Here is a 24158-nt window from a genome sequence, read left to right on the forward strand (position 1 = left end):
TATATCTTGCTCCCCATTTGAGGGGCACCTGACATCTGTGGCAAGAAAAACTGATGAAAATGGCTTCGGCTGCATGTTTTATACCCATGACGACCTGACGTCATGGAAGAAGGGACAGCAACCGACGCAGGACCCAAGACTTTGTTAATCAGGCTGACTGAGGGCAACCTGCCAGCAGATTACCCAAATGTAATGACTGCAACTGTGAATACGCTCCAACATCTACATTTATCGTAAGTGTACACAACTGTACTTTTTTCTTGCTTCTTACATTGCAATCATTAGTCAAAATGTGAAGTGTTGTGGTATATGTTATTTGATCCGAATTGTACTTTGAAGCTCCTAGAACACTTGGTGGCATACCCTTCAGCTGTCCAGATTTTTGCCTCATGATTTTGGTTTGTTCCTCATAAAATTTGTGGCTTTCTTGCAAAATAATTGAGGATTGAAGTCACTAAATAATGACCTACATATGCTTTATAGACATCATGTTCTTCAGAAAATTCAAGCCAACACAAATCCTGTTCTGTCAGCTTTCTAAGTTTGTAAGAGCAATATTTAAAGTCTTTCCCCTTTTTTAATCCTTTGTTCCCCATTATTTTAGACTTTGTCCAGATTTCTTGCTCTGAGGAGTTGAGAAATGCTTGGAAATGCTTGCAGTTGAAGGAGAAAATTACTTCCTCCTGAAAAAAGCAGACTGATTCAAGAAAGCCCGTCTGTCCGTGGTAATTTATTCCACTGACTTTGGTTCTTTTTTTGAGCTCATCTATTCTGTGTACTAAAATTGTGTGTCCGGTCCATTAAAGATCATGTAGAAATTCTTTTACAGAAACTTTTTTTTTTTTTTTAATTAAAAAACTGTTTGCATGCATCTTTATGCATGCAAACACTTCTCTTTTAAAAAGTTGACCGTAGAAATAATAAAAACTCCCGAAAATGTGAAAGTAGACCTCCTGCTGTCAGGTCTATATTAGAACACCGAACATTTGAAATGTCGGGTGTTCTAATATCAACCTGTTTTCAGCGACCGCTGAAAATATTGAAGTAACAGGAAACCGAATTCTTTCCTAGGGAAAGAATTCAGTTGTCCGTTTCTGTTGCTTCCATATTTTCAGCACTCTGGTGGAAAGTTACGGGTCGGGTTCAGGTAAGTGTGCGATTGTGTGGACGTGTGGGTTAGGTGAGTTAGGGTTAGGGCGCGGGTCAGGTAAGTGTGCGATTGTGTGGACGTGTGGGTTAGGGAGGGTTGGGCGGGTTAGGTGAGTTAGGGTTAGGGTGCAGGTGAGGTGACTGTGCGTTAGTGATGAACCTTAGGGTTTGGGTTAAGGTAAGTGGATAGTTAGTTGTGTTTGTGTAGTTTAGTGTAGGGTTAGGTGTTAGTTTAGGTGTATGTGTGTGTGGATTGCTGTTTGTTTGGTGTGCTTGTGTTGTGTGTGTGTGTTTTGGAACAGCAGATTTTTTCCCTAGGAAAAAATGTGCTGTTCCGAATGTTCAATGTTTTTTTTTTTTCGATTGCTAGGGTTCGATATTAGAACACTTGACATTTTGAATGTTCGGTGTTCTAATATAGACCCCTGCTGTCTTGTATTAATTATAATTTGCAGGCTTTAATTACATCATTGTGTTAATTGTAATGCTCACAGAACTGTAGGAACAATACTAGGCAAGTGATCACTAGGGCCCCATATACAACTTTAGGCAGACACATTTGAATGGCTTTGCCTCCCTTTTCAAACATTTAATAGTGCACATCTCCTAAACTGAGCAGTGCTGTACTTTATAACCCTGGTGTAAATTTGTGTCTGCATAGCCAGTCTTCAAGACTAGCCTTAAAGGTCATTAAAATAGTATTTTGCTTGACTTGTAATATTAACTTATTTCATAGGCTGGGGAATATGTTAAGTTAAGAACCTTTTTGTCTAGTGAGTCTTATTTTTGGGTGCAGATTTAGGTCCTTAGAAAGCCACGGTGGTGCAGTTGTGTTGTTGCCTCACAGCAAGAGGTTCTCACGTTCGATTCTCGGCTAGAGTGTCTTCTGTGTGGAGTCTGCATGTCCTCCCTGCGGTCGAGTAGTGTTCGAAAGACATGCGTAGAATGGGCGTGCCTTCGTTGAAGGTTGGGCGTCGGGCCGGCACCTTGGCAACGTAAAAATCTATCGCCAATCATTAGCAGACCGGAGTTCCGCTGTGGTGACCCCTAACTGGGGAAAAGCCGAAAGAAGAACAATAGTGCAGGTGCTTGTAGAGCCACTGGTTTTGCAAAGAAATAGGTGGACAAATAGGATTGGGTCTTTCATGGCTTGAAAAGAGAGACACAAATCATCTCAGAGCAGCCTCTATGCTACTAAGTGTCAACAGAGTAATGCTAATTTATCTGGATAGTTGAAAGAGTGAAAGTCTTTAATTTTTTTTGTTTGGAATCTTTGGGGCTTTTTCAGTTGGGCAATTTGTCTCTATTTATCTGCACCAAAAGAGGCATTGTAGTCAGTGACAGGAGTCATAAGGGAAGAGTGCAGTGGTAGGATGAGTTCCTTAAAAATAAAGTGGGCCAGGTACAGATTTTCCTGACTGTGGTGGAAACATGATTGAATGAGAGAGGGGAGTTGTCCATGTAAGTGCTCAGGTCTCTGACAGTATGTTTGAAGAGTGGCACTGTTTATAACATATATAAGGTAGCTTGAAACTGTTTTTATTTATTTATATTTTATTTATTTATTTCAGTTTGATTACCAGGGAAGTCCACTGGGCCAAGAAGTACCCATTTTCAGTGGAAGCCCAGGGAGAAAAGCTCCAAGGAAGTACAACCAGGATACAATACAAGAGATAAATTTACAATTTACAATCATGGATACAATACAAGAGAATTTACAATGGAATGTGCACACAGCAAGAATTCAAAATTAAAACACTGCAAGGTCACTTTTTCCTTCCATTCAAATATATACAGGAACAAAATCTGTAGGACGCCACAGAAAGAAAGGGTAGTATTTTCAAGCCAGGGTTTCCACTGAGAAAAATTTACAATTTACAATCATGGATACAATACAATAGATAATTTACCATAGAATTTGCACACAGAATGAGTTCAAAATTAAAACACTGCAATAGGATAATAGAAACAGAAACTCACACAGCAAGTATACATAATTAGGACACAGCAAAGGAAATTTACAGAGGAAAGTAACACAGTACTGAGAAAGCTAGATAACAAAAGGTATAATAATTTTTTTTTTTTTTTTTTGTAATATTTTCATCTTGCAGTCAGGTGAGAGTCAGCAAAACCATTAGCTGAAATTAGAAAGCAGAAGGGTTCTAGAGTAGAAGGGCTTAGAGTAGAAAAACCTTGGAATATTATGTAGGGTGAAAGCAGGAACATTTCCATTTAGAAGAAAGGTGTAAGAAGAGTTGGGATTTGAAGTATTCTGTGTTAGGTTTGGTCCTAAGAGAAGGAGGGAGAGAGTTCCATTTTCTATCTAGAGAGAAGAAAAGTAGTAGCTGGCTGGCGGGATGTTTGGGTCTGGGTATGGAGATTAGATTTTGGTGTTCGGTTCGTAAGGATCGGTTAGGGATGTAAGGGAGAAGGATGTTGAATAAGGCAGGGCGTTTTTCTGGGTAGTATATTAATTTGTGAGTGGTAGTTAGTAGATAGTCAAGGTGGTTGGGGAGTCTAACCATTTCAGAGATTGAGGGAGAGGCAGTGGTGAGTTGAGGTTTTGGAATTGGTGGCAAATTTAGAGATTTTATTATAGCAAGTTTCAAGTTTAGAGGTAAGGGAGGCAGACAGATTAGTTAGAAGAAGGGCACCGTAGAGAGGGTAGGAGGTAGCAAGGGATTGCTTAGAGTATTTTGAGAGAAATAGGTAATTCCTGTAGAGCATAAATAACTTTTGGTGGGTTTTTTTTTTTTTATGTTTTGTTGTATGTGGAGGTCGAATTTGAGGTTTTCGTCAATGGTTATGCCAAGGAGTTTAGCCGAGGGGACCACTTCTGTAGGGGTGTTGGTTTGGCTGAGGATCTTAAAAAAGTTTTTGTCAAAGGAAGATACCTTGGTAGGGAGAAATATTAGTATTTTCGATTTATTGGAATTGAGGGAGAGATGGTTTTGGTGCATCCAGTTTTCAGTAGTAGAAAAAGCTGTTTGTGTTTTAGTGAGAAGTTCAGAAAAGTTAGGGGCGGTACAGACTAAGGTAGAGTCATCGGCGTATTGGATGACCGAAGTATTGGGGAGGGCCGAGTGAAGGTTGTTTATGAAGATGTTGAAAAGTATGGGACCAAGGATGGATCCCTGAGGGACTCCAGTAGGGGTGGGTAAAAAGGTGGAGGTAGAGTTCTTCCATCTGACAGCCTGAGATCTGTCAGAGAGGTAACGGGAGAACCAGGATAGAGTATTAGTGGAGAGATTAAGGTTGGAGAGATGGAAGAGAAGGTGTGTGTGAGAGATGGTGTCAAAGGCTTTAGACAGATCTAGAAGAACTGTGGATACAAGAAGTCCGGAATTTGGGCTTGATTAACTGTTTCTAAGAAGGAAAGTAGGGCAGTTATAGTGCTGTGACCGGGGACAGAACCCGTGTTGGGTGGGTGTAAGTAACTGATTCTGAGTTAAGTAGGGTAAAAGTTGGGAGTGGACACATTTCTCTAGAATTTTAGAAATTGGAGAGAGGAGGGCTATGGGGCGGAAATTAGAAATGGAGTTGTTTTTACCTCCTTTATGAAGTGGTAGAATGTAGGCAGAGCGCCAAAGTTTAGGTACGCATGACTCTTTTAATGATCGGTTAATCAGGATGCTTATTGGGAGAGCAATTCCTTCAGCTGCGCATTTGAGGGAGGAGGAAGGAATGTTGTTGGGGGCATTAGAACAAGGCTTTAGTTTAGATGAGAGCTTTTTTATACATGTTGTGGAAACTGGTTTGAGTTGGAAATTAGGGCGACAGTCATTAGAAGAACTGAGGAAGGTGGAAGGATTGATGTCAGGGAAAGTATTGGTTAGCTTGGCTATAGAATCTGTGAAGGAGTTGAAGAGAGAGCTCAGTTCATTGTCTGCTAAACTAGGGTCAGGGCAGGGGTTATTTCTTGAGCCAGGATGGAGAAGAGAGTTAATGGATTTCCAGAATTGTTTTGGGTTATTATTATTATTGGACTGAAGTTTGTTGTAATAGTTTTTTTTGTCCCAGGTGATTAGTTTTTTTTACTTGGTTACGGAGTTGGGTATATTGGAGCAAAGTGGAAGACATTTTACTTTTCTGATAGAGCTTCCAGGATTTATCTCTAAGTTGCATAGTGTGTTTAGTTTCTTTGGTTAGCCAAGGGGCAGAATTGGCTTTGATTCGTTTGTTTCTTAGGGGGGCTAGGGAGTTAAGGGTGTTTAGGAAGATGGAGTTAAAATGTTCAACGGCGTCATCAAGGGAGAGAGTGTGAAGGATTTTCCAATTAATTTGTTTGAGGATGTTGGAGAAAGTAGAGGGGTTGAAATTACTAAGGTTGCGAGTTTGGATGTAATGATGCTGGTATTGTGATGGGTTAGCTGAGCGATGAATAAAGGCAGGGAGATGGTCACTAAATGTGTCAGGGATAGTTCCAGACAGAGAAAATTTGTTAGGGTGGGAAACTAAGATCCAATCTATGATGGATCCTGGGGGGGATGTTTTTTGTTAGGTCTGGTGGTAGAATGGATTACTTGGGAGAAGTTGAAGAGGTTGATGGCTAAGGAGGGGGAAGGTGTTGATTTTGTTCCATTCAATGTTGACGTCGCCTAGAATAAATGTTTCATATTTTATTTCAGATGAGGCCCAGTGGAGAATATTCTCAAGGGTAGAGATGTTATCGCCTGGGGAGATGACTAGGGAGATGAAGCAGATATTTTTGTTTATTGAGTTGGAGCAGACCTGCGGTAATTTCAGTGTTTTTGAATAGGAGGATTGGGATTTGCAGGGGGATTATGGAGAGCAAGTTAGAGTAGATTAGGGCAGAGCCTCCACCTTTTTTTATTTAAGTGGTCACTTCTGAGGATGTTGAAACCTGGAGGTAAGATTTCAGAGTCAGAGATATGGGGTTTTAGCCAGGTTTCAGAGATGGCTAAGATGTCAGGTTGGTTGTGATTAATCCATGCATGAGCATAGTGAATTTTGTTGTTAAGGCTCTGGGCATTGATAGTGAAGACCTTAAGGGAGCTAAGAGAGGGGATGTGAGAAGGAGGGGGAGAAGGGAGAGGCTTATTTAAAGTGAGGGAGTAGGGTGAAGGAGGGAATGAGTTGTTTGAGCTGAGGCAGGGGCCAGGGTTTCGGTGAATGTCCCTAGATAAGGCTAGGAAATTGCATGAGAACTTTTTGTCTTTTAAGTTTGGAGGATAGGAGGAAGTTCGTGGTTAGTGGAAATGTAAGGCAGAAGCTTTTTGATGAGGAGGAGAGTATTTTAGGATGGAAGAGGTGTAGAAGGTTTATTGTGATAAGGGAGGGGGGAATGAGGTGGAAGTGAGAGAGTAGGAGAGGATGTGGGGGAGTAAGAGTGGTTATGTGATTAATAAGTAGGTATGGGTGAGTTTGAAAGCAGTATGAAGTAGCGTGGTAGAGAGGAATAAGAAAGATGAGAAGAGAGAAAGGGAGTCTGAGGGAATAGAGACTTTGGAAGGGCATGTTTTAAATAGGTGAGGTGAGGAAGGGAGTAATAAGAAAGGAAATGTGAGTGGTAGAGGAGAGAAGGTAATGGAGAGGAAGGAGATATAAAGTTAGGAGAGGAGAGTGTGAGGTTAGGTGCAGAGAGAAAAAGGGAGGAGAATGAGTGGGCAGGGATTTAAGAGGAAGGGATAGGAATTGGTTAATTGAGGTGGGGATAGAGGGTGTGGGGGTAAGACTGAGATTGGCTGAAATAATTAGAGGGAGGAGTAGGTGAGGTATAAATGTGGAAGTGCTGTGGGCGGGTGGGATTTGGGGTCAGGGTAGGGGAGCGGAGTGAGCCCGAAGGGCGAACGGAGTGGGAAGAGCCAGAGGAGGAGAAATTGAGGAAGACAATCAGGAAAGTGCGAGTAGTCAGAAGGTAAGTTTAGCAAAGAATATAAAAATGGGAAAGGTAAGGGAAGGAGAGAGGAGGAGTGTGGGAGAGGTGCGGAGAAAAGGGGTTAGGGCTAGCTGCAAAGGAGAAGACAGAGGGAGAAAGAAAAAGGCTTCAGAAAGGGAATAGATGAAGGCTGAGTATGTAGCAAAGGATGACTGGGAGTCCAGGACAGCAGAGAGGAAGAGAACAGAGGAATGGGAGTTAGAGGGCTGTAGAAGGGAAGATAAGGAGGAGAGGGAAAAGTAATTGGAAGGTAGTAAGGGGTAGAGGGAGAACAGAAGCGGCAGAGAAGGGTGTTGAAATTAAGGGAAGAGCTAGGAGAGCAAGCAGTGAAGAAGAGGGGGTAAAGGCTGCTGGCTAGTCTGAGAGGGAAGCATATTGCAACCTAGTAGAATCAACTAAAAACAGCACAGAGTTACAACAGTACACATACTTTCTTGAATCCTTGAATTGGGAGCACTCTGAGAACAGTGAGGCCTTATAGGTGTGGGTTGATAGGTCGATGGAGTCGGTTCCTGGCCAGAGAGTTCAGGAGGGTATTTTCAGGAGTTTTAAGGCAGGGTGGGCAGGGCCCAAGCTGTAAAATGTAGATGAAAGAAAGTGATTTTAAGCAGCAGTAAGGTAACAAGGTATACAGGAAGACATTAACAGGCATTCATAAGGAGTGTAAACAAATAAATACAAATTTGTAGTCAATAAAGAGTAAAAACAAAGGTATACAGGAAAACAATGACATGCATTCAAACGTTATTAGCTGCTAATAAATGCAGATTTATGACTAATCAATGAGAATTGCAGTTATCTTGGAGCAGAACAAAGGTAAGCAGGAAAACATCAACAGGCATTCATAAATTATTTCCTACTAAAAATGCAAATTGTAAAGAATACACTCATTGGTAGACAATACATTGATCGGAAATACTGTGCGGCCAGCTGCACAAGCATCATTTAGAGTCTGCATGGATTAGGAATACTGTGTGGTTCACACGGAGTTAATTTTAATATAAAGCAGGTCCCAATAGTTAAGCATATACCAATAGTTATTCCCAGGAGAGAAAGCGTAACACGGCTTTCATTGAAGGCTGGGCGACTAGCACTGAGTAAGTTAAGAGTTTACGTGGAGCCCATAATAGTTACAGCAGAGCATACATGCTGCACGTGGAGCTGGAATTTACGCTGACTAAAATTGATATGTATGCTACGTTATTATGGATTACATAGATTGGAACCCTTAGTGACTAGCCCAGATTTAAGTCCGCAGTAACAACTGCCGGCTGTAAATAAACAAGTCTCAAGCAGATAAGACGCCAGTTTGGCGAGCAACACTCTGACCTAAGGGCGAGTACAAGTGGGAGTAGCAGTTCGAACCCACAACAATTAGTCCTGAGTTTAGTCAGTAATTTCAGGTACCGCTGCTATACAGGTAGCAAACATTTAAATTGCTGTTAAAATGACTTTGGTGAGAAAAAATAGACAACAGCAAACACGCAAGCCTCTAGCAGATAATGCGCCAGTTAGGCGAATAATATCAGCTACCGCAGCTATATAGGTAGCAAATTGTTAAATGCAGTTAGAATAACACCGGAGAGAAGAAGTAAAACAACAGCAAGCAAACAAGTCCTTGTAGGTCCCTGGTAGATGAGACACTAGTTTGGCGGGCAACACTCCGACCAAGTGACGTGCAAAGGGAGAAACAGGTACAAAAAAAGGTCACATTTAGACAGAGGAAAATAAATAAGGAACAGTTTTATGTTACAGCTAAGCATAAAAAGCTAAGAACTTACTACTTGGGTGCAGACGCTGGGGCCAGGGAAGCACAGCAGCTGAGGGGTTGAGTAGGGTAGTAAAGATGGTGCCCGTTTGAAAACGGGAGCTATGAAGAGTAGGAGAGGAAGTGGGCAGGGAAGGGGGGAGAGAGAGGACTAGCGGGAAGGGGAGTGGATAGGGAGAGCAGATACAAGCTGGAAAATCAGGCGGGAAGAGCCAGAGGAGGAGAAATTGAGGAAGACAATCAGGAAAGTGTGAGTAGTCCGAAGGTAAGTTTAGCAAAGAATATAAAAATGGGAAAGGTAAGTGAAGGAGAGAGGAGGAGTGTGAGAGAGGTGCGGAGAAAAGGGGTTAGGGGTAGCTGCAAAGGAGAAGACAGAGAGAGAAAGAAAAAGGCTTCAGAAAGGGAATAGAGGAAGGCTGAGTATGTAGCAAAGGATGACTGGGAGTCCAGGACAGCAGAGAGGAAGAGAACAGAGGAAGGGGAGTTAGAGGGCTGTAGAAGGGAAGATGAGGAGGAGAGGGAAAAGTAATTGGAAGGTAGTAAGGGGTAGAGGGAGAACAGAAGCGGCAGAGAAGGGTGTTGAAATTAAGGGAAGAGCTAGGAGAGCAAGCTGTGAAGGGGGGGGGTAAAGGCTGCTGGCTAGTCTGGGAGGGAAGCGTACTGCGACCTAGTAGAATCAACTAAAAACAGCACAGAGTTACAACAGTACACATACTTGAATCCTTGAATTGGGAGCACTCTGAGAACAGTGAGGCCTTATAGGTGTGGGTTGATAGGTGGATGGAGTCGGTTCCTGGCCAGAGAGTTCAGGAGGGTATTTTCAGGTTTTAGTATACTAGTTGTGATTATTCTGTCATTTGCTGGAGCTGTTTATTCTCAGTATAGGAGCTGATAACTATGGCCAGTTTGCAGTTATCCGCATATGTTCACTGATAAGTACTAGGCAGTCAGTCTGCAGACCATCACAAGCCTATCTGATAACCAAAAAAAAAAAAAAAAACTGTTCAAAAGTTTCTTCTGGCCTCAAGGAGGGCAAGACCAAATAGACTGGGGGAGAATGTGAGGTTGCCCATCTAGTTATCTAAGCTTTCCTTGAAGGTGACAAGGGTGCTACTCTACTTGACATCTAGTGGAAATTTATTCCTGAGTGAGAAGTGTCCTATTTATTTGCTGATGAAGGGTTCATTCCTTTAGCCAAGTACTTTGAGGTATCATTAGTTCTGTGAAGGAATATGAGGTCAAACAGGGTTGGGTCATTTATCCCTTGAAAGGCTAGACACAGATCTCCATGGAGGAATCTGTAAGTGAGTACAGAGAAAAGCTGCCAGTCTTGCCTGATAAGATTTTTGGGTACTTGCGTATTATCGCAACCACACACTGTTAGCATTCAAGGCATTCTCGGCAACATTCCATTCTATGTGTCGCTGAGAATGCTGAGTGTGTGTGGTTGTGAAAATACCTAAACCATACTCTCTTAGCCAATCTGCAGAAGCCCTGAGGCATTCGGTTATGCAGACCATCCCGCAGGAAACAGTTGGGAGTATCTTCCATCTTCTTCCAGGCTAAAAAACACATTGGATCCCTGAAGACCTAAGCACATTATTGATCTCAATTAATTATCATTCTCAGTGACTGTATGATACTTCTGCCATCATTCTCAGCAATGTTACTGAAGTAACTCATGTCCTGAAAAGCGGTTGTTCATTTATCTGTTTATAGCCAACAGTTTCACCCAGTGCAGGCAACGGTACAAAACAATCATTGGATACAAGCTAATAGTCAAATGTTTGCATAACCCTCTAGCTTCCTTCTTCAAAATGTGTAACACTACCTTTCACAATTTTACAGATAGCTTTCACCTAGCTGTCACCCAATCAGGGATAAATTTACATTACATTTGTTGATCGGTATAGTTTTACTGGGTATGCTTATTAAAACCGCTTGCAGTTTTCTACTTGCCGTTTTGCTTTTATGTTGTGCCCTTCTGTTTTTATAGCTGATATTCCATTTTGAAAAGGTTTACAGTATATTGGCCTTTCCTTGTTTGATTGCCATGTTTTTAATGTACACAGGCAGGAAAGTAATGCATAGGAAAACCACTTTTTCATTGTTTCATTGACATGTTTTCTACTGTATACACGCAGGAGGGGTATGCTTATTAAAACCACTTGCAGAATTCTACTTGTCGTTTTCTTTTTCTGAAAGATGAGTGGGGTGAAAACTAGTAACGTATTATGACAACCACTTACTGTCAGCATTCACGGCATTCTTGACAGCACATTATTTAACTGACAATGGAATGTTGCAGAGAATGCCTTGAATGCTAACAGTGTGTGGTTACGATAATACGCAAGTACCGATTTTTGAAACATGACTTTTTAGTTATGAATATTGGAGGTTTCACAAGTTGTATGATGTGTTTAGACAAGTACATGACAAAAGGTTCATTGTATTCAAAAATTATCTGTCTGGATTTAGTTGGGGATGCCTTTGGAAATGAAATGATCCAGATAAAAGGTTTTCGGAACTGCTGTGGAGACTTGATTGTCAGATTATAAGGAATTATCATTGAGTGCCTAGATCACTTACAAAAGTGCTAATTGGAGGGGTGCATCACTTGTATGGTAAATAAAACTGTTTTGTTTACCAACTTGCACTATGCTACTTTTTTAACATTTAATTTGAGACCATTGTCCTTGCACCAATTGTTAACATGGTGTAACCCATACTGGTGCAATTGTGATTCAGGTGAAGATCGAATAACACCCATTTTATTTTTTATTTATTGATTGACATTTGATGACTGAGAAAATCCGCCAGGGTCAGAGGCCCATTTTTAGCGGAGGCCTGGGAAGAAAAGCTCTAGACATTAACAAAGTACAGTCAAAAAGTACAATAAGTATAAACAATGAGATATTAAAATAAAAACATGTATGGTGTAGCCATGTATTAGTAGCACTCACTTACACTCATAATAAGGCTTCCATTGTTTGCATGTATGAGATAAGTCACATTTGTGAGTGTTTTGTCGAGATCAAGGTTAATTCAGTGAGATTAGTTAAAAATTAGCATGCAGGCAAAAGAGCTTTTGATATGCAAGTAAATAGGGCAGATGTTTAGTGAGGAGTTTATTAGAATTAGAAGTAGTAGAAGAGGCTGGGGGGGCTAGGTGAGAGGCATTAGAGTGAGGAATTTAGATGAGAATGCATTATAGAAATAATTATGGTGGGAGGTAAGGGGTGGGTGGTAAGGTAGATATTAAGGAGAAATTTAGAGAACATTTTTGAGTGGGGGAAAAAGGAGGAAGAAAGGGGTGTTATGGGGGAGAGTAGAAGTAAGAAGTAGGAGTTGTTAGACTATAAGATAAGATGTTGGTTGCGTTTGGTTGGATAATGGGATTTGTGAATGGGAGTAAGAGCAGTTGGTGGGAGTGGTGGTGTGTCTTTAAAAAGGATTTTTAGGGGTAAATTCTATTCCTAAGGATTAAATTTAATTTAATGGTATTATTATTGCATTGTAATGGCACATTGTAGTAAGGCATTGTCCTGCTCTTTGTCTGTGTCTTATGATTTTGTAGTAGTTTTGGATTTTAGTTAGTGATTTCTGGGTTTTTCTGGATTTTACAGTCTTCTTGACTTTAATGAACATGGAGTAAAGGGAGTGCTGAGGTGATGTCACAGTGAAAATACCAAGCCATGAGTGGCCCAATACTGAACCCTGTCCTACATCACGATTTTCATTTTTTCAGATTTTGGTGGACTTGTGTGGACTGATATTGTAGAGATTCTGTTGTCCATTATAAAGTATGATGTATGAGTAATATTTAGTCTGTCAGATGCTGTTAGGGGAATAGTGCCAAAGGTCTTGGCCAAAGGTCCTGGCCTGGTTTAATTGCATAGCATATATTTTATATTTATTATACATATATTTAGTTATTTATAGAAAAGAAATTAATGATAAAGATGCAGTACCATCCTTTGAGCAAGCTAAAAGTAAAAATGGTTTTGGTGTTTTTAGTGTCCAGGCCCTAAGATTATGAGTAAGAGGTTATATGTCAGAGCTTTACATACATACACATATGTGAGCTGATATTTATTTATGTTTTTCCAGTTTTTGATCACTGTTGTCAATGTCATTCATGTTCCTGGGCCTGTGAAGTAGAGGAATGAAGGCAAGTAGGGGAAGAGATTAAGTAGAGCAAGTGAAAGGCCAACAAAAGGCCATATGATCCAACCATGAGAAACCTTGTATGTTATCAGGCCCCATGAATAAAGTTTTTTTTTTGGTTTAAAAGAGGAAAAAACATGTATTAGCTTGTGGATAGGGGAGCTTAAAATTGTGGAACCTGTGTAATAGCTGTATATGGATGGAGTAATTTTTGTCTAAAAATTTGTTTCTAGAATATCATCTCTATTTCCTTTTTGGTTGGCAACTTTGTGATTTGGTAACTGATGTGGAAAATTGTTGGTTGTAGGTTGATGTGGAAAATGAAAGTTTGTAAGCTTTTATTTTTTTAGGTGCTTCTTTTTGTGTTTAAGTATTGTGTTATTTAGGTAGTGTTCAAAATTTCCTGTTTAAGGTATGCATGTGAAGCATGCATATGTATGTGAACACAATCTTGCAGCATGTATAATTATGGTTGCTTTTAATTTTTTTTGTTAAAAGATTTGACATAATTATAAAATTATTAACATTTTTTAGATTTGCATTGAACAAACAGAGACATTGAGCCTAGTGGGTTTGAGTTCAGTTTATGTGGGCATTTGTTAGTTAATGGTTTTGAGTAATTTATATGTTATTAAAGTGTTAATATATTTAAATTATAATTATGTTACAAGAAAAAAGTTTAACAAAAAATTAAAAAAAACAGTAATAAAAAATGAATATTTTATGTTAAAATAAAGTGACTTTAAAGAAAAAAGATGAAAACAAGGTGAAATGAAATACAAGGTGTTATGATGTAAATTTGAAAAAAAAGCAAATGAAAAAAACGACCACAGACTGCTGACAAAGTAAAGTGAAAAAAAGAACCAACACCACTCTGATTTGAATTAAATGAACATAAAAATTTAATAAAATAAAAAATTTTTTACTACTTTGTCTTTTTACTTTAATAAACTTTTGTCTTTCACACAGTATTACTATTCAGCACACTTTAATCAGACTATTATTATTAAAAACAGCAGTTTATACACAGTCATTATATTTTATTCTTATTAACAAACCTTATTTAAAAAACCCACTAGTACATTTTTTAAAAGTGTAATTGAAAGGCTAGCAAGATATAGTTGCACAAAAATAAATACAATTATATGAAACACAATCTTATGTTTAAAGCAATATGTTAATAGTGTAAAATGTTAAACAAAATACCATAATATTGTTAATCACAAAAGTAAGAGTTTGTAAATAATTAAAAAATTAACATAATTTTTAATAAAATAATCATGGCAAATTTAAATCCAGCCAGTCTGTGGCATTTAACCTCCACTGGCACATTAATTATTTAATATTTTTTTTTTTAGCGGCATTTCATTTGGCTTTTATTTTGCTTGGTAGCAAAATTTTTATTTTGTTTCTTTTATATTTATTTTTATACTTTATTTAAAATTTTCATATACCTGCCGCTTATTACTCTTTGATATTTTGCTTTGGAGGTATTGTATAGTTGACCATATACTCTTTCTGAGTAGTCATTCTGTTTTTCCAGTATAATATCCTTCACAATCTTGGTAAAAGGCCATGTAAGTAATCTCACTAGTTCTACAAGAAGTTGTCACTTGGTTTTGTAGGTTGATCCCAGTATACCACTGGAAGTGTGTCATCCTCCCAGTTGTAACCACATTGGTTACACATTCTACGCTTCTTGGTATCCATTACTTGGTGTGTCCCCTTTAGTATTATTGTGGGGTATATTGTATTGAAATCTATTAAGATTTTTTTTCTTTTTTTATACATAAAATTTGTGTTGTTTCCCACTACCTTTTGCATTAATGGATTAACCTAAAAAATGGACCAATTTTTTATTACAACTGTTATGAGGGCTGTCGAACTACTACAAAATTGAAGTACCGTGGCTCTTTCTTAATCAGCTGTTTCGTTTTCTAAAAACAAGGGGTTAAAAACATAATCTGATGTCCTTTTCATTCTTCCTCACGAGTGGGTCTAGGATCCGATCCTTGGATCCGACTTGGCTGCATATACAAGACTTTGGATCCAAATCTCGAGCTCCTCCCCTACCCACAATGCACTATTCCATCCCCAGCTCCTCAGATCTCATTTGGCTCCATTGCGACAGGACTTGATTATGGATCTTGAGCAGTGAGTCATTTTTCTTAGTATTTTCTTGTTAAACTTCAATAGTTTTTACTATTTAAATATCATAATCTCTGTTTCCTTCTCTCTTCTTCCTTCTTATTTGTCTTTAGGTAGTTGTTGATTCCACCCCCCGTCTTCTTACAGTTATTTTTGTCTCTTGTGGCACTCCTTCTGTATATATCTTTTTTTAACTTTTATAGCTTAAACTATTATATTTAAGAAAAAAAATCATGTGTTGAGTATAAAGTGTTAACAGGGTTTATGGTATCCTCCTTTGTATAACTTCTTTAGTGTGAGAGTGTGGGTTATTCATTGTGTGTGGCTCATACACTTTTAAAGTTTCTGTGTTCTTGAAACACCTTTTTCTAGTAGTTATAATTATGTCCGAGAAACCCACCATTTTTTTTTTAAGAAATACACTTTTTATGGGCATAAGATCCCCAATTCAAATGCCCACAAGAAGTACGTCTATACTGCCTGGGGCCTGATCATCTCAAATCCAGGTTCTCAAGGATCTTGGCAGAGACCAATATGGACAGGATGATGGGAAGATTTCTTAGGGCTCCGATCCAGATGGGGTCTTACCAACACCATCCCCACTCAGATCCATTGAGTGCACTTGCCCAGCCAGTATTGTCTCCTTCTTCGACCAGACCTGTGGTTTTGGAGTCTCAGGGTCCAAGATCACCGAGACTATCAGCATTGGATTCGAAGAAGCTTCCTTCCTCGACTTTGATCGTTTCCCTGACCCAGCCCTGCTTCGATACTGTTGGATCAGACTGAGTCTCTGATGTGGGAAATTGGTGCTGGATCTGAGGGGTTGGGTTCAGCTCCTACATTTTTGGATCCATATTTCTGAATATTGTTTCCCAGGGTTACAGGTTCCACTTTCATACCCTACCAGGGCCAAAAGGTATGCCAGACGTGCCACACAACCTATGGACAGAGGCACAAAAACAAATTTCTGCTCTCATGGACATGAGGGCTATTCAAAAAATACCACAGCAAGAGCAGGGACAAGGGTTTTACTCAAGACTTTTCTTGGTACCCAGAAAGGACAAAGCTTGGAGACCAATACTGGGCCTGTCTACTCTAAATACTTTCCTGGATGTTCCAAAATTCAAAATGTTGACACTGCAGCAACTTCTATCCATGCTGGGCAGGAAGGCTTGGCTAGTTACTTTGGACCTCAAAGAGGCATACCTGCATGTCCCAATCAGACAATCTTGCAGAAGATACCTCAGATTCATAGCTGGCTCAATGCATTACCAATTATGTGCACTGCCCTTTGGCTTATCTACTGCCCCCAGGGTTTTCACAAAATGCCTGGCACATTAATTGCATTTTGCAGACAAAAAGTAATTCAAATATATCCCTACTTGGACGACTGCCTTGCTCAAGCAGAGAGCAAGGACATTCTACTAAAGCATCTGGCGTTTGTAAAAAGATTACTAATTTGCCTAGGGTACACAGTAAACGAAAAGAAGTCAAAACTAGTGCCCTCTCAAGAGATAATATTCCTGGGTGCAAGCTTAAATACAACTGCCCAGATGGCTTATCTCACGCCAGACAAACAAAGGCAACTGACTCATTACTTTCAAATGATGGGAACAAAGACCCAGCTACCTGCAAGAAAAATTCTGCAGGCTTTGGGCTTCATGGCCATCCTGCATCCTGCTAATTCCATATGCAAGACTGCATATGAGGAAGCTACAGTGGTATCTAAAAAGTGTTTGGACTCAACATTGCCACAGCCTGGAAACAGTAATTACTCTCATTCCCTGCCTGCAACAAGAGTTTCGATGGTGGGCACTGGCCTGTCACCACAACAAGGGACAGCCTTTCACTTTACCCACAGCCAGGCAGACACTAACAACAGATGCATCAGATTATGCCTGGGGGAGCACACATGGTGGGAAAATGTATACAGGGCACGTGGACCACAGACCAAATGCACCTTCATATCAATCAAAAAGAGATGCTGGCTGTACAGAATGCCCTGACAGCCTTCAAGGATCTACTACATCCAGGACAAGTATTACTAAAGACGGACAATACCACAGTCGTGGTACATAAACAAGCAAGGGGGCACACATTCGTACCCCCTCTGCAGGCAAGCCATGACTTTGTGGAACACAGCACTGGCCTATCAAGTACATCTGCAGGCACAATTCCTGTCAGGAAAGAAAAATACTCTGGCAGACGAACTAAGCAGAAACCTCATGGACCCTCACGAGTGGAAACTAGATCCACAAGTCTTCAGCATGATAACAAAGAAATGGGGGATGCCCAGACCTAGATCTATTTGCCTCCCCTCACAACTGCCAACTACAGAGATTCTGCACAAGGACTTATCACTCACAAGCATGGAAGGTGGATGCTCTATTATTCAGCTGGAAAAACCTAACTGTTTATGCCTATCCACCACTGCCTCTACTCTCCAAGGTTCTCCTAAAAGTCAGACAAGAGAAGCCAAAAATGATTTTGATTGCCCCAGACTGGCCACGCCAGCACTGGTACTCAGTCCTGAAGAGCTTGTCTCAAGAGCCAGCCTGGACTTTACCTCAAATTCCTCATCTGCTGACCCAACAAAACAATCATCTGTGGACATCCTAGTGGAGAGGGCTGATGAGGCAACAACTGACCTGCCAGAATGAACCTTAGGTGGATGAAGCAACTCCAAAATTGTAAGAGAGTAAACAGTGGGAATACAATTAGAAATCCTTTTAGAGATTATCACTTTAGACACTGCGTGGCCATGCCTGTTCAAGGAGAAGGCTATGAAGAACTGGTCAGATTTTCTAAAGGGTTTAGGCCTGTGCAAATAAAATCTCAACTGCCTATGCACATCCAAGGTATGGAGGAGGTATTCACCCTTATTAGAATGATTAGGAAGAAGATGGGTAACTGAATATTCTGGTTGATATTACCTTCAGTGGTTACCTTGGGCTAGTAAGAAGGATTAGTTCGCAAAGCCACCCTGTCCTTATGAAAAATAATATGTGGTGGTTTGGAAGACGAGGTCTGTAATTCGGAAACCCTCTTTGCCTTTCTTGTGGCCGTAACTTGAGCTGTCTTCCAAGAGAGAAATTTAAGATCCCATGAATGAGCTGGCTCAAAGGGACTTTGAGTGAGAGTCTGCAACATCAAGGTAAGATCCCAAGGAGGAGCAGGATCTGTGACAGGAGGCCTGAGAAGACGGATGCCTTTCAAGAAGGCCTTACATAATCTAGTGGAAAAGGTGGGTTTGTTATTGACATGAAAATTAGAAATGGCCGCCAATTGCAGTTTTATACTAGAGAAGCTGGCCTCTTTTTGAAAAAGGTGTAAGAAGAGAAGACTACCTGGCACTGGTGCTGAGAAAGGATTAAGATGCCTTTCCACAACCCAAAAGGAAAAACATTTAAATTTTCTATGATAGACCTTCTGAATAGACTGTTTCTGGGAAGCTAATATAACACTTCTGACAGGAGAAGCCATCCTGGACTGTATTACTATCATGGGAATTGGAGAAACCATGCAGTTAGATGAAGGGATCGAAGGCTGGGCAGTTCACAGGTGAGAGATGAGGTCCAGAACAAGATCCAGTATTCAAGGTGGGTACTTCAGTTGAGACAGCAGGAAGGGTAACCACACCCAGAAGGGGGACTATGAGAATTGTGGACCTCTTCAGTCTGTGGGCTTTCTGAAGCGCTTTGGGGATCAACGGAAGAGGTGGGTATGCGTCGAGGAGACCAGGAGGCCAGCCGTGGACAAGAGCATCCTTCAGGGACTGCCCTTCTGGGGGGATTAGGGCAAAGTCCCAGCTGCATTTGTTGTTCAATGGGGATGCAGAAAGGTCAGAGCAAGGTTGGTCCCTTCGGTCGAATATCTGAGATGCCACTGATGGATTGAGGGCCCACTCGTGCGAGGTCAAGATAGACCTGCTGAGTCTGTCTGCCAAGACATTGGACTCCCCGAGATTGCCCATTCCCACACTCTCATGGCCTCTCTGCACAGTGGGTAAGATTGTGTCCTCCCTTACTTGATGTACCAGACCACCGACATGTTGTCTGTATGAATAGCCACCATTCCCGGAGGAAGGCAAGCCTGAAAGACTTGCAACTTGAGGAGGACTGCCTTCCACTCTAGACTGTTTGTGCAATTTGGTCTCTGTTGTGGACCACATGCCTTGGACGGTTCTGCCTGAAAAATGACCCCCCCCCCCCAACAGGGAAGTGTCTGTGGTCACCTTGGCTATGGGCTGGGGAAGAGAAAATGCTCTGCTTCGTAATAGATCCTATGACCGAAGCCACAACTGCTGGTGCCGTCTGCAAACAGGTGCCAACGGAATTGGCAAGGACATCAGATGACACAGAATGGAACACTGAATCATCTTGCATCCACTGAATCACTCACATATAATATCTTGCTAGTGGTACGAGGAGAATGGCCACTGACATGGACACCAAGGCTTTGAGGATGAGGTGTGCCTGTGGCAATGGAACTTCCAGGATAGCTCTGACCTGCTGCCTGATAAAGTCCACTCTGCGGAGTGGTAATGCTGCAATCTCTGTGACTGTGTTGAGGTGGGTCCCTTTGAATTCTAGGCTTTGCACAAGAGATAGCTTCGACTTTGCCATGTTGACCGTAATGCCTAGCATTTCAAACTTCTGCAAGAGAGACTGCATGATGGAAGCCAGTTGATGCCTCATGGGAGCCATGAGGAGCCAGTCGTCCAGGTATGGAAAAACCTGAAATCCCTGAAGCCTCAGGAGAGCCGCTACTACAGTCAAGCGTTTGGTAAACACATTGGGGATTGTGGTGAGTCCAAATGGTAGGGCTCTGAACTGGAAGTGATTGGCTCCGATCCAGAAGTGCATATGCCTCCTTGAATACTTGTCTAGCTTGCTACGATAGTAGGCGTCCTAGAGGTTTATGGAGCACATGCAGTCATCCTTCTGCAACAGTGGTAGGATGGGCTGAACAGTGATAATCCTGAAATTTGGCTTCTTGATGAATAAGTTTAGTTTGCTGAGGTCCAGAATTGGGTGCAGGTCCCTGGTCTTTGTTGGCATAAGTTCTGGATCCTCTTTGTCCTGCTGGGAACTCCTGGATGGCTCTTTTTTTCTAGAAGTGCTAAAACATGTCTCCATGCAATTAAGCTCTGACCGGGTGGTACGTCAGGGAGAAATCTCTTGGGACTTGGTGGAGGTGGGGAAAAGGGAATGTAATAACCTGTGGATATGATCTCGAGCACCCACTGATTATTTGTTATAGATCCCCAGGCTTGTGGGTGCAACGAAAACCAACCCCTGACTGCCTCCAGGGTAGAACAGTCAGGCAATGCCTCAGGGGTGTTGAAATGGCTTCTCACAAAGGGGTTCCCTGGAGCCCTGATTCTGAGGATCCCCTCCGCCTCTAGGGCAGTGTCTGCTATTGAATCTTCTGCCCACGCCTGTGGAAGAGAAATCTTCTGGAGCATCTTGGAAGGAAGCCTGTGATTTCCAGAATCAGAGCATCTTACCTCCCTGTTGGTCTTTGGTAAAAGACCTTTGGGGAGTAGAAAACTTGATCCTGACTTGCCAATAGCATCTTCCTTTCCTGCTCAATGCGGGTTAAGGTTTCTTTGACTGATGGTCCAAAAGGCGAGGAACCGTCGAAGGGGGCATTAGTAAAAGACACCTTGAAGGTTTCTGCGAACTCGCATAACCTCATCCACACATGACACTTCAAGGCAATGCCTGCACCGGCTGCTCAAGAGGTATCCTCCGCCGCATTGGACATCAACCTCATCAAGGAATTAGCAGTAGATGATAGAGTGGTGAGCTTGGGAGTTACCTTCTTGAGGTCCTTCGCTAGCATCAAATCTGAAAGGGTTGTGGTTAGTTCAGTAACCAGATCTCTTTGGAGGTGGGTAAAATGCATCAAGTAATTAAGAGCTCTGGGACCAAACGTGGCTGAAGCGTAAATGTGCTTCTCATGTCTGTCGATCACCCGAGATTCTCGGATCGGGGAATGCACATTGGAGCTCTGTTCAGCCAGCTGCTTTTTCAGGGCCACAGCAACCACAATGGCATTGACTGGCACTCCCTTGCTTCAGTTTGCTCTTTCTGCGGGGGAAGGGGGGTCTCAAAAACTTGTCAGCCTTCGTAGGAACCGGTTCCGTGGTGTCACGTTCCTTCTATGCTCTGCGCGAGATAAGATCAATGAGATCATCTGCAGGGGGGAACCTAGGAAGTAGATGGGCCCATCCCAAAAGCCTTCAGGAACACAGATTCTTCCGAAGATGGGGGCTGGGGAGACCATCTGCCTTTCTGCTTTAACAGCTCCAGAATGCCTCAGAGGCGACGTCATCAGGCAGAGATCTGAGGGACCCATCCCATTCATCAAAATCTGTATCCTCAGTGAGGTGCTCCATGTGGGATAGTCCAAGTGCCTCTTCCTGCACTGTCTCTTCTGTGGTACCTCCTCTGAAAGGGGCTCAGGGGAGGACTGAGAAGAGAGAGGAACCCCCTGGGCTTTGGATGCCGCGTAAAGGCTATCTCAGGAGGACTGACCCTAGGCAGGGTGGATGGATCAAAGCTTCTAATAGTGATGGGTTGGGACATACCCGCTAGGGGGGGGATGCTGCTCCAGTTCTGGAGAGGGTCTGCTCTACCACCTGAAAGGCCAAAGGACTCAAGGAAACTCAGTTGCCAAAGCCACTAAAGAAGAGGGTGGGGAGTCAGCCCCAAGTCCCAGCCCTCCGGGTAGTACCGGTCCCGAGCTGTCAGAAGCCAAAGTCCCCAAAGGAAGGGACTGAAAAACCTGGAACTGAATCCCTGCCTAGGGACTTAGCGCAGCCTCTCAGAGCTGAGACCCTCTCTGATCTGATGCCAATGGAATAGAGCTGTCCAGGGACACTGATGGAGCAGAGAAAACTTGGAATAGAGCTGTCCAGGGACCCTGGCAGAGCAGAGAAAACTTGAATTCCCAGATCCACTCATGCTTCCCTAGAGAAACCCCGGTCCTGGGGTTCTGAAGCCAGAGGAATTGGAAGCGAAGGAAATCTGGGAACCGGGCATCTCCCTGAGACAGTCCTGGCTGGGGACACCAAGAGATCCATCTCTATATGGGCCCTACGAAAACTCCATCATCATGTCCATACTGGAAGGTGAGAGTCTCCTGGAAGATCTGGTAGAGGCCAAAGAATGGGTGGATTTACTTGGAGAAGTCAGCTTGGATCCTGCCATGATCCAGGGAACAATTCCTATGCCTGGGAGCTGAATGTTTCCAGTCCTGTGAGGGGACCCCTCAATAATTAACACTGGATCTGACAAACACATTGACTCCAACATTGGTTGAGTTGCCTGCCTTGGATCCTAGGGAGCTGATGTTTATGAGATAACTGTGATAGGATTTGAGGGCCTCTGTGCTGAGGAGACCTTGGCACCTAAGGATTAATCCTGAGACATTGGGTCCGAAATGTTCGAGGACAGCTTCGGATCCAGAGATTTCAGATCCAAATGCCTAGGCCATTTTAGTGGCAACAGAGGAAAAGCACCTGGAGAGACAGAAGGGGCTTTCCTCTTAAATTCTTTATGGCCACCACAAGAAGGGAAGCCCAACACAAAGGAGACCCCCTTAAGCCAGACCTCTCAGCAATAATTTGTTCTGGTGATCCACCAACGCCTGAGGGTTGAAAGCAGCACAAATGGAGCAATCGGCCTTGAGGTGGCCAGAGCCCGGACAATAGACACATTTCTTGTGGGCATCAGAGTTGAGCATCTTACACCCACAAGAAGAACATCTTTTAAACCCTGTAGGATTGTCTTTTTCAGACCTAATCACACACACAAACACGCACCCTGACACACACACCCAAAGAGGAAAAAGATACAAACAAACTGAAAGGGAGTGTAACAGGAACAAGCAGACAATATCCCTAATTAAGACCCACAAGCTTAGACTAAATGGGAAGGTAACTCCTGCTAGACAGCAAAGGGGAAAGTAAAAAAAAAAAAAAAAAAAAGCGCCAAACACCGAGAAAGGAAGGGGAAAATACACAAGCCCTAAGGTCAATGGCAGCTAAATGGTGTGTGTGGGGGGGTGTAAACTACTCAAAAGAAGAGAAAACCCCACTTATCTGAAGAACTTTTAAAGCAAATTTCCTTGAAATTCGGTATGAGACAGGAATCACGTCCATTGCATAAATGCAGCAAATGAGGTCTGAGGGGTAGATTGTAGAAAGGGATTATGGGAGAGGGAGGAGCTCGAGCCTTGAATCTAAGTCTGTGAATTGCTGGATCGGATCAGAGACCCAGTCTTGATGAATAATGAAATAGGATAACAGTTATCAAGTTACGGTGAGTACATAACTGTTTGGTTTGAATAATGTCTTGTTATGCCTTGTTATAAAAGGAGCTCTTGGGACCATATGGCTATTGTTGTATAGTCAGCAGTCTCTGTTATTTAAGATAGTCTGATTTTTTTTCAGCCTTGTCTTTAATTATAACTTGGAACACCAGATTTTGCAATTAGCAATTCCTGAGAAGTGTTATCTGCGGATCTTTTTTTTATAGTGACTGCTTTGTCCCTTGTAAACATAGTAATATGGACCCAGTCAGTTTTAAAACTGTGTAGTCCATGGTTTGCCACCAACATTTCAAAGGCTCGTTCTTGAAGAGCATATGGCCAAAAGTACGTTTTCAGAGTTCCACAGTGCTGAAGTGGAATAATATGAAATCATAATAACGAAAGTAAATCTTGATTCCTTATTACGAGTTCGGCATTGTGAATGGAGATAGAGGTACAGTGAGGATCAGGGAATTTACCCTTCTCACTGTAGTGTGATCTCGGAGTTGGCATATATAATGTGCAGGAGGTTTGGGTGCTTACCCATGCTAAAATGTAAATGGACATACGGACTTTCGAAACCAGAAGTCCGATATGTCAAATGTTGATAGTCATGTCTGATGTTCGACATTTAAGCTAGATGTTTTTTTTTTTCCCCCCGACATTCAAGTTTGAATTTTTGATTAAAAAATGTTTTGCCTTCGACAT

General features: G+C 41.9%; 1 protein-coding gene across 4 annotated transcripts in view; it reads left to right on the forward strand.

The window, feature by feature from the left end:
- Nucleotides 1–24158, forward strand: part of SPPL2A (signal peptide peptidase like 2A) — a 1262472-nt gene that overhangs the window by 160704 nt on the left and 1077610 nt on the right. The window lies entirely within an intron of this gene.

This window comes from Protopterus annectens, chromosome 7.part0, assembly GCF_019279795.1.
Source record: "Protopterus annectens isolate FY-2018-M chromosome 7.part0, PAN1.0, whole genome shotgun sequence".
Classification (NCBI taxonomy): Eukaryota; Metazoa; Chordata; order Ceratodontiformes; family Protopteridae; genus Protopterus; species Protopterus annectens.